A 15,191-nucleotide genomic window follows, 5' to 3' on the forward strand; every position below is an offset into this window, starting at 1 on the left:
TGCTGTTTAATCTTTCTTTGAGATACTTCCTGCTATAAGCCCTGGAATCAGCTTCTACCAAGGCACTCTGTCCAATTATATGTACCCACGTGTTGTTAGCTGGCATAATTGCAGTTGGGATTAAAGTAGACTATAGGTAGGAGCATTTGTCTTGAAATCAGAAGAACTTTCCATTTTTGATCTCATTGAACATTTTGGACTACCACACTCCATTGCTAGGGGACTGGAGAGTATTTGAGACATTGGCAAAAATGTCCTTTGTACATTGGAGAACTAGGCTTTAATCCCGTCTGGCTCCATTAAGAGAACCACTAGGGCCTGGGACAGGTGGCAATTGCAACAGAGGTCCCTGATCACCGGCCAGAAACACGAGCCTATAGGCCGAAAACCTTGCTTTTTCCCACTCGCAATTTGTGCTTTTTGTTCATATTTGGGTATCTCACTTGTTTAGCTCTTATTTCATCCTAATTAACTTGAGGTGTTAGTGGGCTGACTCTAGTGGGGTTGTTGCATTGCATTACTGTTAAGATTTAGCAATGGGGAAGCGCATCTGCCTTGGGAAACAACAAACCCTGCCCCAAGTAACCTCTTCCTCTTCACTGCCACCAATCTCAATTGACAGGATGTTACAGAGGGCTATAGGTGTGGTAACTACAGAAATAGAGCACACTGAGAGACATTTTTCACTAACTCCAGATCTTCGTCGCTCTGCTTCTAATTCATCCCCTTCCCAAGCTGCCACCCCTGTCACCACAGCTAGGGTAACCATGCCTTTGCGATCTCCACATGTTGCATGTAATGAGGAACAAGCCGCACCTAAAATAGTAACACAGAAGGAGTGAGTAGCTACCAGTATACCTAAGAATGGAAAGCGTAAGCAAGTGAGTGGGGTTGGAGCTAAAAGAAAGAAAACTAATGAGGGCCATCAAAAAGTGTGGAGGACCTGGATAACTCGGAACCACATTTAGGATGTATCTCTAATATTCGATCAGACATGGATTACCCAATTCGGGTGTTGAACCTGATGACGGACTTACAGAGTCAACTTAGATCTATTGAAAGGGAAGAACTGTCCCCCCTAGCTGATCGTATAGATAAATTGGTGACAATGTGGGATAGTAGGCAAGCAAACACTAGCGCAAGCAGTACACAAACCCCAGTGAGGGGGAATGACTTTAGCTGCCAGGCAGATAGATCAAGTTTGACACCCCTAGACAGGCCTGGTGCGCTGAGGACCCACGATCCTACCACCTCCTTGGGTCCCAAGAGGGGGAATGACCATAGTCACCAGGGAGGCAAACCAAGTCTGACACCTTTAGAAAGGTCAGGTGCATGGCAGGATCAAGACCTCACTACCTTGTCGGGTCCCAGGAGCTCTAATTGTGAGGCTAGGAACAACAACTCAGTACAACCTAAGAGGGGTATAAATGAAAATAGCCTCCCTCCACATTGGTCTATGGCAAGCAGAGAAGGGTTGGGGGGGCGAGGAGGGTTTAGCTTGCAGGGCTGAATAAGCGAGCCTACCCACTATAAATTTACCCCTGCTTCATCCCCGTATATAATCATACTAACAGGAGTACCTGAAATCAAAAGCAGGCAGAGGGAAACACAACTTGAGCTCAGGAATAAATGCATGTTCTGGTTGGCGAGGTATAGGCTGCTTGTCTATGACAGGGCAGGGTAAATCCTAATGGTCCGCAGAGTTGGTTGAGTGGGAAACAGACAAAAAGACGTCCAAGGGGATTATGTAATTATCAACTTTAAAAATCAGAACCCTTGCCCCCAGGAGCTACTTACAGGTGTTAGGTCCTTTGTACTGGACTATTTTTATACCCAAGGTCAAATGCCATTAAGGGCCCATACTAGCCCAGAATTAGGGAGGTGGCCTTTAAAACAACAAACTGTGGGCCACTGGCACCCACCTCCCAGACCCTTGCTATTTAACATACCAGTAGCCACCAGATTTGGGGTTCTGGAAAAGATAGATTGACAAGTAATGTCACTGAGACCTGCCCAGGGTATTAGGAGCTCAAGGACTTCAAGGGAAATAGAAGAGCATAGTGGCGGTCAGTCTAGTCAAACTATTCGCCATGGGTTAGGGGCAGAATCAAAGGAGCATCAAACAGTAATATATCAGATGACCAAGGTTATAGAAGGGGTAGAGGAAGAGTCCCCTGGAACATCAGTTGCCCCAACCCCCATTGCCCCAAGCTACAGTATACTGCGGGAAGGTGTACCCATGAGACCAGCAGAGAAATACCCCTGTGCCCAAATGAGGGATATCCAATCTCCTAAAACCTATACTCTTGATGGCACTCTTGATAAATGTAAGGAAGGTAACAAGCTGAGGGTGATATCCTGGAACATTTCTGGCTTAAAAAACAAACTGTCCTGCCTCGACTGGGGGCTCTTTGTGGACCAATATGATACATGCATGTTTCAGGAACCGTGGCACGGGAAGACTCATTGAGGGTGGGGTTTGCATCATTCAATGTCCCTGCCACCTCGGGGGGAAGGGGCAGACCATCTGTGGGCCTCTGTATTTGGGTTGGCTCACACTTGGGTTGAACAATTGAACAGTTGAACTTCCCTTCTAACGATATTCAATGTGTAGCACTCACTTTTTCCCCCCAAGTTAAAAATTGCTTTTATTAATGTTAATTCTCAGCCCGTAAGTCTTAGCCATGAATACCCGACCTTCGACCTTCGACCAATTGGATCGCTTCATCCCTACAGTTCCTACAAATATGTGGTTGATTGTAGGGGGGATTTTAACTGTTTGATCCCCTCGCTGATCCCATTGATACAACCCCCAGCTAGTAAGACTTGCGATGGCTAATTTCAGATCCACAAATTTTGCCGATTAGGGTATGGTCCCCATTGGCACTCCAGATCAACTCATTCACATTGAGTCACTCCCTAAGAGTAAGGGTGGGCGACAAATTCTGTTCCGCTCGTGGAACTTGCAAAATTTCGGCATTTTCGCGTTCTGCGCGGAACGCGAAAATGTCGAAACGTCTGCGATTCGCGGCAGAACAGAATTCGGTGGGGCATGAGGGTAGAGGTATTGCACAGGATTCATTCTGGCAAGATGCTCCTGTCACAAAAATTAAACTTCAGCAGGAAGCACTTACAGATATAAATAAAGCAGGTGCCCGAGTTGAAGCTCAAATTCAGTAACGCATTAATCAGCACAAAACAGCACGGTTGAGGCTAGGCAGGTGTGCTTTCTCCCCATATCTACGGTCAACAATTTGCTGTAATCCTTGATGGAGCTCTGTGCATCCATGAGTTTCTCGAGCGCAATCCCTGTGTAGTTCCTGACACCAGGAGGTTCTGTCTCCTCACCTGCTGCTCTGATCGGTCTCTGGCACTTTATAAACAAAGGCATGTGAACTGCATGGAAGCCCCGCTTGTTTGGCCATGGCCCACACACCAGCGGTGTGCAACGTCTTCCTGCCCTTTCCCCCACTATGATGGACAGCTCACTCGAGGGACCCCGGCGCCCGTCGGCGCGGTGACAACGTTACAGACACACATGGTCGCTGTAGACAACTCTTCTGGCCCTTTACGCGGCTGCCGTGTAGGAAAAGCACTATACATTTACTCAACGTGGTAGCACTTACTGATTAGCCAGTAGAAAGTACTCCAGTTGAGTAGAGGTATTGCACAAAACGGTGGCATCTTCTTGGGTAAATATGCATGGCAGGATTCATTCTGGCACGATGCTCCTGTCACAAAATTTAAACCTCAACAGGAAGCACTTACAGATATAAATAAAGCAGGTGCCCGAGTTGAAGCTCAAATTCAGTAACGCATTAATCAGCACAAAACATTCCTGAGCACGGTCGAAGCTAGGCAGGTGTGCGGTCTCCCCATATCTACAGTCAACAATTTGCTGTAATCCTTGATGGAGCTCTGAGCATCCATGAGTTTCTCGAGTGCAATCCCTGTGTAGTTCCTGACACCAGGAGGTTCTGTCTCCTCATCTGCTGCTCTGATCGGTCTCTGGCCCTTTATAAACAAGAGGCATGTGAACTGCATGGAAGTCCCGCCCGTTTGGCCCCGGCCCACACACCAGCGGTGTGCAACATCTTCCCGCCCTTTCCCCCACTATGATGGACAGCTCACTCAAGGGACCCCGGCGCCCGTCGGCGCCGTGGCAACGTTACAGACACACATGGTTACTGTAGACAACTCTTTATGCAGCTGTAGTGTTGGAAAAACATTATACATTTACCCAACGAGGTAGCACTTACTGATTAGCCAGTAGAAAGTACTCCACTTGAGTAGAGGTATTGCACAAAACGGTGGCATCTTCTTGGGTAAATATGCAGGGCAGTATTCATTCTGGCACGATGCTCCTGTCACAAAAATTAAACCTCAACAGGAAGCACTTACAGATATAAATAAAGCAGGTGCCCGAGTTGAAGCTCAAATTCAGTAACGCATTAATCAGCCCAAAATCTCCGCGAGCACGTGAAATTTTGCGTGTTTGTGGAGATTTTTTGCCGTTTTGCGAAATTTTGAGAAAGGCATCTTCGCAAATTCTGCCCACCCCAGCCTAAGAGCATGTAACGGCTGCACAGAATCGGATACACCGGGGAAGTTAACATTTAACAGATTCGGTCAATCCTCCCTGTTAGATTACATTTTAGTGGAGACCAGGCTGTGGCAAAGGGTTGTTGATTTTGCCGTCCTGCCATGACACGACAGCAATCACAACGCTTTGACCATGGAACTGGAGATGCCAGACTCGGGGAACTCCCTGGCTCGCTGTACCTCTTCAGATGATAGATTAATACTTGCTAATAATAGAAGAAGAATAAGGTGGGATGTAATTCAACAGTCACCCTATAAGTTGGCCGCATTATACTAAACAATCATTCTGACCTTAGTAGAAATGTGGAACCTTACAACTACAGAGGGTGCTTCATTAACTACTGAAATGGTTGCAGAGCTTTATGCAGAACTGACATCCAAATTGGTCGATATATTCTACCCAAAGGTATCTTCTAGGGTGACAAAAGGGACTAAATGTTCATTGTTTAATGATAACTGCTGAATGGCCAAACGGGTTCTGTTAGATGCCATCAAAGCACAGGATAGGTGCCAAATCAAGCAAAATTTGGCGTTGTATAGAGATAGCAACCAACAAGCAAAAAAGACCTGAGAATTGGATAGATGGGATGCTTTAATAACAGCCCTATCCAACAAAGATATGAAGACATTTTGGACTATAGACAGTACAGGCTGTAGTGAAGGGAAGCCAGCCATAGAGCCAAACATAGCAGCAGATGTATGGAAGACACATTTGAAAGCTTTATATACTACAAAGGAAGTAGATGGCCCAATCTACAAAACATCCATAACCTTCTTATGGACTATCCATGATGAGGCTCCTGGGATCACCTTGACTGAAGTAGTAAATGCAATAAATAAGCTACCCTTTGGTAAAGCACTGGGATTAGATAAGTTGTCAAGGGATCTCTTTCGGGCGGAACCAAAAATATTGTGACCCTACCTATGGGCATTATTCAATGCTATTATACAGGGCATGGTGATCGCTGAAACCTGGGTTGGGCAGAAATTGTCCCAGTTTTCAAAAAGGGTTCACCCCTTTCACCTACAAACTACAGGCCGATTAGTTTGATCAATGTCACCCAGAAATTGTTTTCATGAGTAATCCTAGCTCGTCTGCAGCCATGGATGGAAGATCATGAAATCTTGAGTCCATACCAAGCCGGATTCAGGAAAAACATCGCCACCGTCAACCAAATATATAGATTCCAACTTTTATATTGGAAAACTGAGATAATAGTGGGTGGCAGTCTCTATTTAATATTTGTGGACCTGAAGACGGCTTTTGATCTGGTGCCCGGGGACAAATTATGGGGTGTACTTAGAGACCTGGGAGTCCCCTTCTACCTTCTGTGCATGTTTATGAGATTGCATGAAGGCAACTTTGCCCAAGTGAGGTATAGAAAATGTGGCAAACTAACCTCCCGACTCCCAGTTAACAGAGGAGGAAGGCAGATGTGTGTAGTCGTACCACCCTGTTCTGCCTATTGATTAATGCACTGGCAGACCAACTTATTGAGGTAAAGGACAACTATGCCCCGAAGTTAGCATGCAGAAAAGTACCAGCAATGATGTTTGCTGACGACACTCTTCTACTTTCGAAGTCGCCCATGGGTATCCAGAGGATCCTCAATAGTTTTGCTGCCTACTGTAAAAACGGGGGGCTAGAGATTATTAAGCAGAAGACTAAATTTATGGTCTTTATTCCTGCTAACACGTCTCGTCGTAACCATGCTCAAGAGGGTATCAGTATTTGATTACTTAGGTGTCACCCTGACAGAAAATCTGGAGTGGGGGCCACAAATGGTCAAAGCAAGCCTTAAGTTAGCCCAGACCATGGAGAGACTCGCAAAATAGTATAGAGACTCCTCCCGCAAACCAGCTGGCCCAATAGCAGAGACCTACAAAGTGCAAGCAAGGGGTGCTACAATGTATGGGGCAGAACTATGGGGTCATTGCTCTTCTAGCAGCTTGAGTAAGAGAGAGAACAATATCATGAGGCAGATGCTAGGTCTCCCCCTCAGCACTCCCCTCACCCCTCTATGCCTGGACCTAGGAATTAGACCAATTGGGGATAAGATTGGGCTTAGACCCCTAACTTTCTGGTGCAGATTGTGGGTGACCCAGAATTGAACATTTATCAGTCAGAGCTAAAGGAGGTACTGAGTCTCCTAGGCATAAATAAAACAGCATGGTTTGTACATGTTAAGGATGTATGCTGTAGTATGGGTAAATCAAGCCTATGGAGCAAACCTGAAGAAATGTGCCCTTTAATTTCACGATCTAAACTGGTAAGATGCTATAGGGTGTTAAACTCACTGAGATTCAGGGGAGCTCAGCCACAGTACACTTAACTGGAGAGTTCATGAGAATTAAAGACGAGTATATAATATAGTCTTTTCTAGATGACATCCAACCAACTCTGGCAAGGAAATTATATGTCCAGTTCATATTTAGGTACTTACCGCTCTGTTCTTTTTCTAATAAATGGTTTAAAACTACACCTCTAGGGTTCCCCGCCTGCAATTGCGAGGAAGAGTCAGAGTTCCATGTCTTTTTTTTCTGCCCTGGTTATAAACTAGCTAGACAGCGCTGGCTTATCCAACTGTGTAGGAACTTCGGGTTTGTGCATTGTGTAGATGTATTTAGAGTCCTGAAGTAAGATACCCACATGCCCATTGTATTTTTTAACCTCGATGTGGCGTACTCGCAGGATGTTTTTAAAGTCGCTACTGCGGCCTTAGAAGTCTGGATTGTTCTTATTCTCTTACCCCTTTTTCCAAATGTTTCCTTCTTTTTATGTTTTTTAAAAGTTAATCTTTCTTATAAAATGAGTTTTAACAATTGACAATATTGCACGTACAGCTGTTTATGTCCCATGTGGTTTTTATCACGGGGAAACCACATGGCAGTTGGATGAGGGCGGGATACAGATATGAATTGCCCTGAGCTGCCACCCTGCGAACCCTGTGATGCACTTTAACACTGTCAATTTATTATTTGGTATAACTATTTATGGGGTCCCTTTTTTAGTTCATAGTTTTATGTCTGTAAATTTATTGCATATGAACTTTTATGGTGTATTATGACCAAAATAAAGTTTACAAATGGAAAGTTTACAGATGGTTACTCTTTTCAACATGATGATTAGAATACATGTATTTGTGGGGTTTCATGATGGCTGGAGTTAGATTTGGGTGTGATTATCGGACAGCTAGAGCTCATAAACTACCGTCTCCCCATCTTTTGTAGTTTTTGAGCTTCTGACATATGATGCATCTGTTTGCTTGAGACACTGTGAGTAGAGAGGTTGGTGGGCTTACAAAGTGGTAGGGCATACATATTCACCTTAAACTGGACTGAGAAAGCAAGCAAAGCAGGCAAGCCCAACTTTTTGCAGGAAAGCTTAGAGGGGCCGTCCCCAAAAACTTTGTAAAAAACAGGACCATATACTTTATGCGTTTTACAGCACATTTTGCCTCATCTTTTCCAGGGATGTTTGGGAAATAATGGAAGTTTTCACCTCAAGTAAACTTTGGAAAAACAGATGCAAAACACTGCATTTTCTAACCCAATGCTTATAAAGAATTACTGTGAGAAAATGGATTACTAGTTTCAGTGGATGGTAGTCCTCTTCAAGTAATAATGGCGCTATTCTCTACTAGGCCCTGTTAGGGCTCAATAGTTTAAACCTAAGCTCAACCTTGGTAGTTTTAAAAGTGCTGACAACTGGTATCTGGCGGCTCTAGACCGGGTCAAAGTCAAAAGCTAAGGCCAAAATAGAGCACTAGTTCGATACAGGGACCAGGTTCATCGCAGTGGAAAGTTTACCTTCTGAATTAGTTGTTTTTCTGGAAAAACTTCTCATTGATAAGATCATATGCGGGTCAGTGTGTCAACTGACTCCAAAGAGGGACTTATCAAAGATGGCCTGCTGAAGCACAGAACCTCATGAGACCATCGGCTCCTGCGGGAAGTGCAAAACTCTCGACGTCAGGGAGAATTGCAAGAAGACGAGTTTCAGACCCAGAAAGGCATTGTCGGTATACTTCTTGGAATTGGTCCCTGTGAGCTACTCTATGTTTTGACTTAGAAACATTTATGGAACTCAGGATCCTTTCAGCAGGGCAAACCAGCAAGTTAAGTCCAACTGGCAGTTCAAAGTCGGAAGCTGCAGCATGGTTGCAGTCTGGTGTGAGCCTCTGGTTCTTTTTCTCAGTGTCTAGCCTTGCAGTTTGTGATGGGAAAAGAGTAGACTCTAACACTACTCAAGGATCTAGGACCTTATGAGTACCACTTGAGGTACTTGATTCAATCTTCCAGACGCCACCATCAGGTCAAGGGCAAATCCAGTACAAACTGGTTAGCTGAGCTCAGCAGAGATTTGGCCCTCTTTAATTTTTGTGGTTCTGGAGCTGAACAGGAGGCTAGTCACCTAGCACTTGGAGTTCACTCTTCCACCCTGGATACAAATGGGGAGCAGGTCCAGCCCTTGAGATTTCCCTCCACAGGTTCAACAGCAAGTGCAGTCCTTCTTTTGTCCTCCACATGTCCACTTTGCAGCTCTTACTGTCTTTGGTACTGTGAACTATCCCACAGTGTCCGTCTCAGCCTAAAACCAACATGGAAGAACCTTTCTTCCCTTGTGATAAGCTCTGGGTACAACCCTGAAATGTATCTTAGTCAAATGAGACACTCCCCCAGCAAACCACTTCTTAAACAGGCTTTGCCATATTGGGCTTGGTGCCGTTCTGGCTGATTGGACAAAAGCATGAATTGGTTCTATAGGGGAGTGCAATATTTCTTTTCCAAACCTCTTTGTCTCCTGTTTGACTAGGAGTTGCCAAATAAATGATACAGCACAACAAATTAACAGGTAAAAAACACAAGCTGACACCAACAAAATGAAATTCAAAACTGTATATTATCAATCATATCGCATGGAGCAATGCAGGTAATGACATATCAAGACAACACACAGAACTGTCATTTAATATATACAGTAACAAAAAAGTACACGATTAATAAGGCGTATAAAAACTGAAAAACATTAAATACGAAAGACATTACACAGTTTAACATAAAGTTCACAAAGGACTCAATAGGGTGTCCATTGGAAGCATATATCCTTATTGCTTAGATATGAAGTATGCCCGACAAGGTTAAGGAACACCTATGATTATCATTAACGTTTTTGACCCATTAAAGTTGTGTGTTCCTATTAAACATCACCACGGGTCTTCATCAGGACTAAGAAACAGAAAAACAGCCTGGTTGGTAAAGGATAATGGGTGTCAGTGGGGTAAATTAATGAAAGTGTACGATGAAACAACTGTGAAGCATTTTCAAATCCGCCCCTATAAAAATCTCAACTGGATAAGGTGTAGGCTGACTCCTAATAGGCATCCTGTTCCAACAGTAAATGTTGTATCCACAGATAAATGGTCCTTTTGGCTTGTGGGAGTGGGGACCTAAGTGGTAAAAAGTTTATTTACATACCAGATTTGTAGAAATGTTGAGAGGCGAATGTGAGGTAAGCCAGGTACTGAAATGGCATTACCTTGTGCACCTAGTAAGTCTTACTCTGACACATTATGAAGTTACAGTCAATGTAGGAGCAGAGCCTATGAATAGACTCCCATGAGGGTACGGCATAATGGCCAATACCTCAGAGATCTGAAGAAGATTCTCTGTAGAAAAAATGAATGAGAGGCGATTCATTAGTGCTGTAGTCCCGCTCTCTACTATTGCGAAAGATCATTTACAGCGTTTAGAAATAGCTCACCGAATCAGGTGCTAAAGAACGAATGAATCACGTCTCAGCGGCCGGGAAACCAAATGAACCACCGGGTAACCGATGTGTGCAAATACTTAAAGAGTCTGCGGCACCAACTTTCATGCCAAGGAGACCATCAGCCATAACAGTGCAGCGTTCAGGAGAACAACTGCTGCATCTTGGGTGACGTGAGTCAGGACCCGAATAATGGGGGCCATGGAAACCATCCAGGAATGTATACAGTACCAACATACTACTGGAACAAGAAGTTAACCACTGAAGTAGCTACTTAGAAATGCTGGATGCGGCTGCTCTGTAAGCATGCACATGTATGTGGTAATAGATGCAAGAAAAGCACTCTTCCAAATTGTGAGATACAGGAGGGAATGTCGCTTGGGATCGTCTCAGGCATTTTGAACAGCTGAAGCTGTGTGTGAGCCTGCAAGCGCAATTTGTGTAATGTATGGGACTGTTCACTTGATGTAAAAGAATAAATATATAATATATAATGTCTTTCAAACCATGTTTTCGATTACCAATTAAAGGAAAGTGTAGGAAGCTGTCATGATTCCGATTGCCGCTCCGAACCGAAGGGCTGTGAGTTGGCGGTCTAGACGCCAAGAAGCGGAAGCGGAAGTCAGACTGACTCACTTCCGGGCGGACGCGCTTAACAGCCGGGGACTCCGGCAGCACCAGCGCTTTGGATTCTTACCAACGCCGCCGACGAGGAGACGCTGCTCCGGACACCAGCCTCACTGGTATCGTTCCAGTAACTTGTTCACAGGGCCATTGCTACGGCCGCCTGTGTCCCGCCTCGCACCAGTGGTGCTCCCGTACATTGATGTTCCGCTTTCCAGCCATTGCGCACCAGAGTGTGTGTGGTGGGCTGGGTTCCCCTGTTTTGCTTCTAATATTATTTGCGCAGGAGCGCTGGTTTTCAGTTGATGATTTTGGGTTCTCTCCCTGAACTGGACGGAGTCGCAAGACCGTGCAGACATTTGGATAGTCTGCATCTCTTTGGGGGTAGTGTTATTCCTAGCTCTTAGCCGAAAACCCACAGGAGAGTGAGAGGAACGGCACTGAGCTTCTTCTTTATTATTTGCGCAGGAGCGCTGGTTTTTCTGTTTTAGTTTGTGTTCAACCACTGTGGTGCTTCCGATTCGCCACCTTGGGACCGCTCTTCAAGCACCAGAAACGAGGTGCGGAAGCCACGGACGCTAATCACACCGTTTCCCACAGGGTACTTCCTTGGTCCGTGGGCTGGTGCTATGTAGAGGGGTGGAGAGGTCGGAACTGCGGTGAGCTAACCATGTCCCCCTTCTTCTCTCCACACAGCCGGTGTTGAGGAAGCCCTCTTGACCCATCTTATCTGGCTTCTACCCCTGATACCCCCTCTGTCCTAGTCGGTATATACACCCTACTAGGGGAAGGCGGGAGACAGGGGTGGTAGTCCTTGTCGCCTCTGCAGGATCGCCTCGCAAGTGGAAGGTAAGACTTGGGGGCTCTGACAGAAGCTGCCTCTATATATACTATACCAAAGAAAGGTATAGTGTGCACAGAGTCCAGGGAGTCTCCAGAGGTATAGCAGAGACTAAATTAGGTAAGTGCTTACAGCTCTCTTTGTGATAGTGTGGGTGAGCAGTTAGGATTATCCAGAGGGTGTGTTATGCATTTATTGCATTCACTCAGTCAAGACTGATGGCACACACTCAGAGACAGAATACAGACAATTAGGTAAGTATAAAAAATGTATACTTATGTTTTATTTTAGAACAATGCAGGACTTGGCAAAGGTGTGTAGAATAGTCTTTCAAATGCAAGCCTGTTCAAGGAAATGCAGTTGTGTATGAAATTGTAATTGTTGCAGGATTGTAGAAGCTTTGGAAACAGTTTAAATTACACAGTAATTACTTTTTATCACTCTTGGATTACTTTGAGTACTGAAGTGGTATGCCTAGATACCACACCTTAGAATCTCTTAATACAAGGTAAGTATTACTTTTGATACTTTGCAATAGAGTTCTCTTTTCTTCATACAACACAGTTCAACACAGATATTTTTTAGGCCCAAAATATGTTTACATGGGTTCCTATGGGGAAAAAGTGTAAGCGGTGTCACAGGTAAGTAAACGGCTTACAAGGGTGAGTTTTGGGGGGTTAGAACCAAGGTTCCCTAAGGTCTAGATGGGCACTTGAATTGCACCACTTGCGACACTGAGGCGGCCGGACGCAGAGTGCATGGGCCCAATGTTAGCCAATGGGGCTAAGGGGACCTTCGGTTAGGGACTGCTGATGAGCAGGCCACTCAGTGTGGAAGCAAAGCTCCTGGGTTTAAGGTCATTACTGCAGCGGCCAATGACTAGCACAGAAGCTGCACCACTAGCGGCACTGGGGCGGCCGTGTGCAGGGTTCAAAGCGGACATCGGGACCATGTACTTTCCAATGGAGACCTTCAGTTTCGCAAAGATGCTGCAGGCTCAGGCAGGGAGGCTTCCTAAAGGCAACTGCCAGCTGGAGAGGTAAGTTGGGATCTGGGACGATGCCTGGACACCATCGCTTGGGCCACCCAAGGCCGTGGGGTGTCGGGTGCAGGGGTGTCTTCTAGCATCGGGTTTTCTTACCAGCTCCATCACGGTCGAGGGACCCTTCAGGTTGAGGATTCAGGCGTCATCTTGTATCTTGAGGGAGGTCGGGGATCAGCATATCCCAGGTCTTGATCGCTGAGAAGACCTCCTTGGGATGTTGAGCCACTCGAACTCGGGCCATGGGCATCAGGTGCCGATTAGTGCAGAATTGTAAAGTCACCAGAATCCGGATTCTGGAGGTGAGTCTTTGGTTGAGCAAATCCGGTGCTCACGGGAGACAGTCTGTTAGAAGGTCGCAGGGCAGGTCCTCCTTGCTCTGGGGGTTGCTGGCTGTTGGACTTGCCGGGGTCTTGTTGTAGGCAGGTCGTAGACAGGACAGGCCGGTAGGGCTGGGGCCATGGCTGTTGGTGTCATCTTCTCCTTCCTGGGTCAGAACAGCTCTTTGTCCTTCTTTCTTCCTAGAATGTGAGGAGGCAAGGTTCAGGGTCGCCCCTAAAAACTTAGTATTTGGGGCGTTAAAGGGGTTTGCAGGCCAGCCCCATTGGGTCTCTTCCGTGGGGTGGGTACACCCCCTATTATGCCATCCTCCAATGAGACTGTCCACAGAGTACCATATACTAGTGACTTATAGGTCAGTGAAATATTCCAGTTAGGGATTAGTTGGTTCTACATATTTTCAGAGCTCAGCGAACATACACTTGGCGCTGGGCTGCAGTGCCCTAGTGTTCATAGTCCTTACACCAGTAGTAAAACACAGCAAATATGTTGGGGGGGGGGGAAGCACCACGCAAATATGGCATTTTCTTTCATTGACTAAAATAATTTGGGAATGTTATTTCACATGACCCATAATTTCCCAAAACGTGTACACTATTTTTCCTCACTTATAGATCTTGCTTTCATGTATTTTTTCAAGGTATCTCTTCCAAGCATTTTATCAGAACGCTATGACTGAGAATCTATGAGAAAAGAAGGTGTGAGGTGAAACAATGAAACCTTATTTAAATCCCATAAACTTAGACTATGAAAAACACAGCCAGACAAATATTATAGGTTCCCCTACGAGCAATACCAACAAAATATCAGTGCAATTCTCACTAGTAAATGCCATTCATGGAAATCAAAAACAATATTTATTGTCTGGAAATACCAGCTTTAATTTTTGGCAAATAGTCCTACTAACATGTACATTGTACATGTGCTGCCACTCGTGGAGTGATTCTGCTTTCATGCACATTTAGCCATCAGATGTGACTGAGATTTCTTTCAGAAGTACGCCAGAAATATATGGGATAAAGTACCCCCTGTAACATACTATTTAAATCTTGCAAATCACCGAGGAGCTCCATGACCATATGGAGGAACGGGGCAATGTCCGAGTTTCTTTATAACATCATGGACCTCCTGCTGTGACTTGCAATATCATTTTAACAAACGGCAGATAGCATTTTACTCCTCATTATACATGGTAACACCGTCACCCATCTCACAAATAGCTTAAATCATTGGGGGTTCCTTCTTCAGAAAAAAGAGACAGTACAGTTTCAGAATAAAAGCGGAATCACAGTGTAAAATTAAGCACATCAAAAGAAAATGTAATTTACTGGAAAACATATTAGAATCAGAATACTGTAAATCAGATTTTAAAAAGGCTGTAACTCAGAATGAGTAGTAACATGCACAGGAAATAATTTCTTTACTAAAATGATCTAAAGTACGCATAAAGTGAACCTTCCATAAAGTGAACCTTTGTGCTGATCACTGTTTATTTTAGAAAAACAGATGATAAGAACGAAAACTGTTTAAACTGCAGCTGTAATGACCGTCTGGGATCTGCCTTTCAACTAGGCTGGTTCTGGCAGTAAACTTTATGATGTCACAACTCAACTTTAATTAGTTATTACAGTTAAGTAGCTCATCATTTCTTATAACAGGTGCTTGGAGACTTCACAGGTCACTGTAATAGGGAAATTAGCTACAATATGGTATGCTGGGATTGTAGGTTTCCATAGATTATGTACAGAAAGAATTATGTCAAAGCGCCAGCAATACTTTAAAGAGAGTATCATTATGCATAGGCCAGTATTGTGCTAAAGATAGACACAGGTACATCAAGAAAACAGGCAATGTGCCAAGAACGGACACCATTATGTAAGGGGTAGTTATACCCATGTCAAAAACGACCACCATATTTCAAGGAATGGGTGCAATTATGACAGATCCCCCATTAAACCTTGGCTAACGAGATG

Source organism: Triturus cristatus, chromosome 11 (genome assembly GCF_964204655.1).
Source record: "Triturus cristatus chromosome 11, aTriCri1.1, whole genome shotgun sequence".
Classification (NCBI taxonomy): domain Eukaryota; kingdom Metazoa; phylum Chordata; class Amphibia; order Caudata; family Salamandridae; genus Triturus; species Triturus cristatus.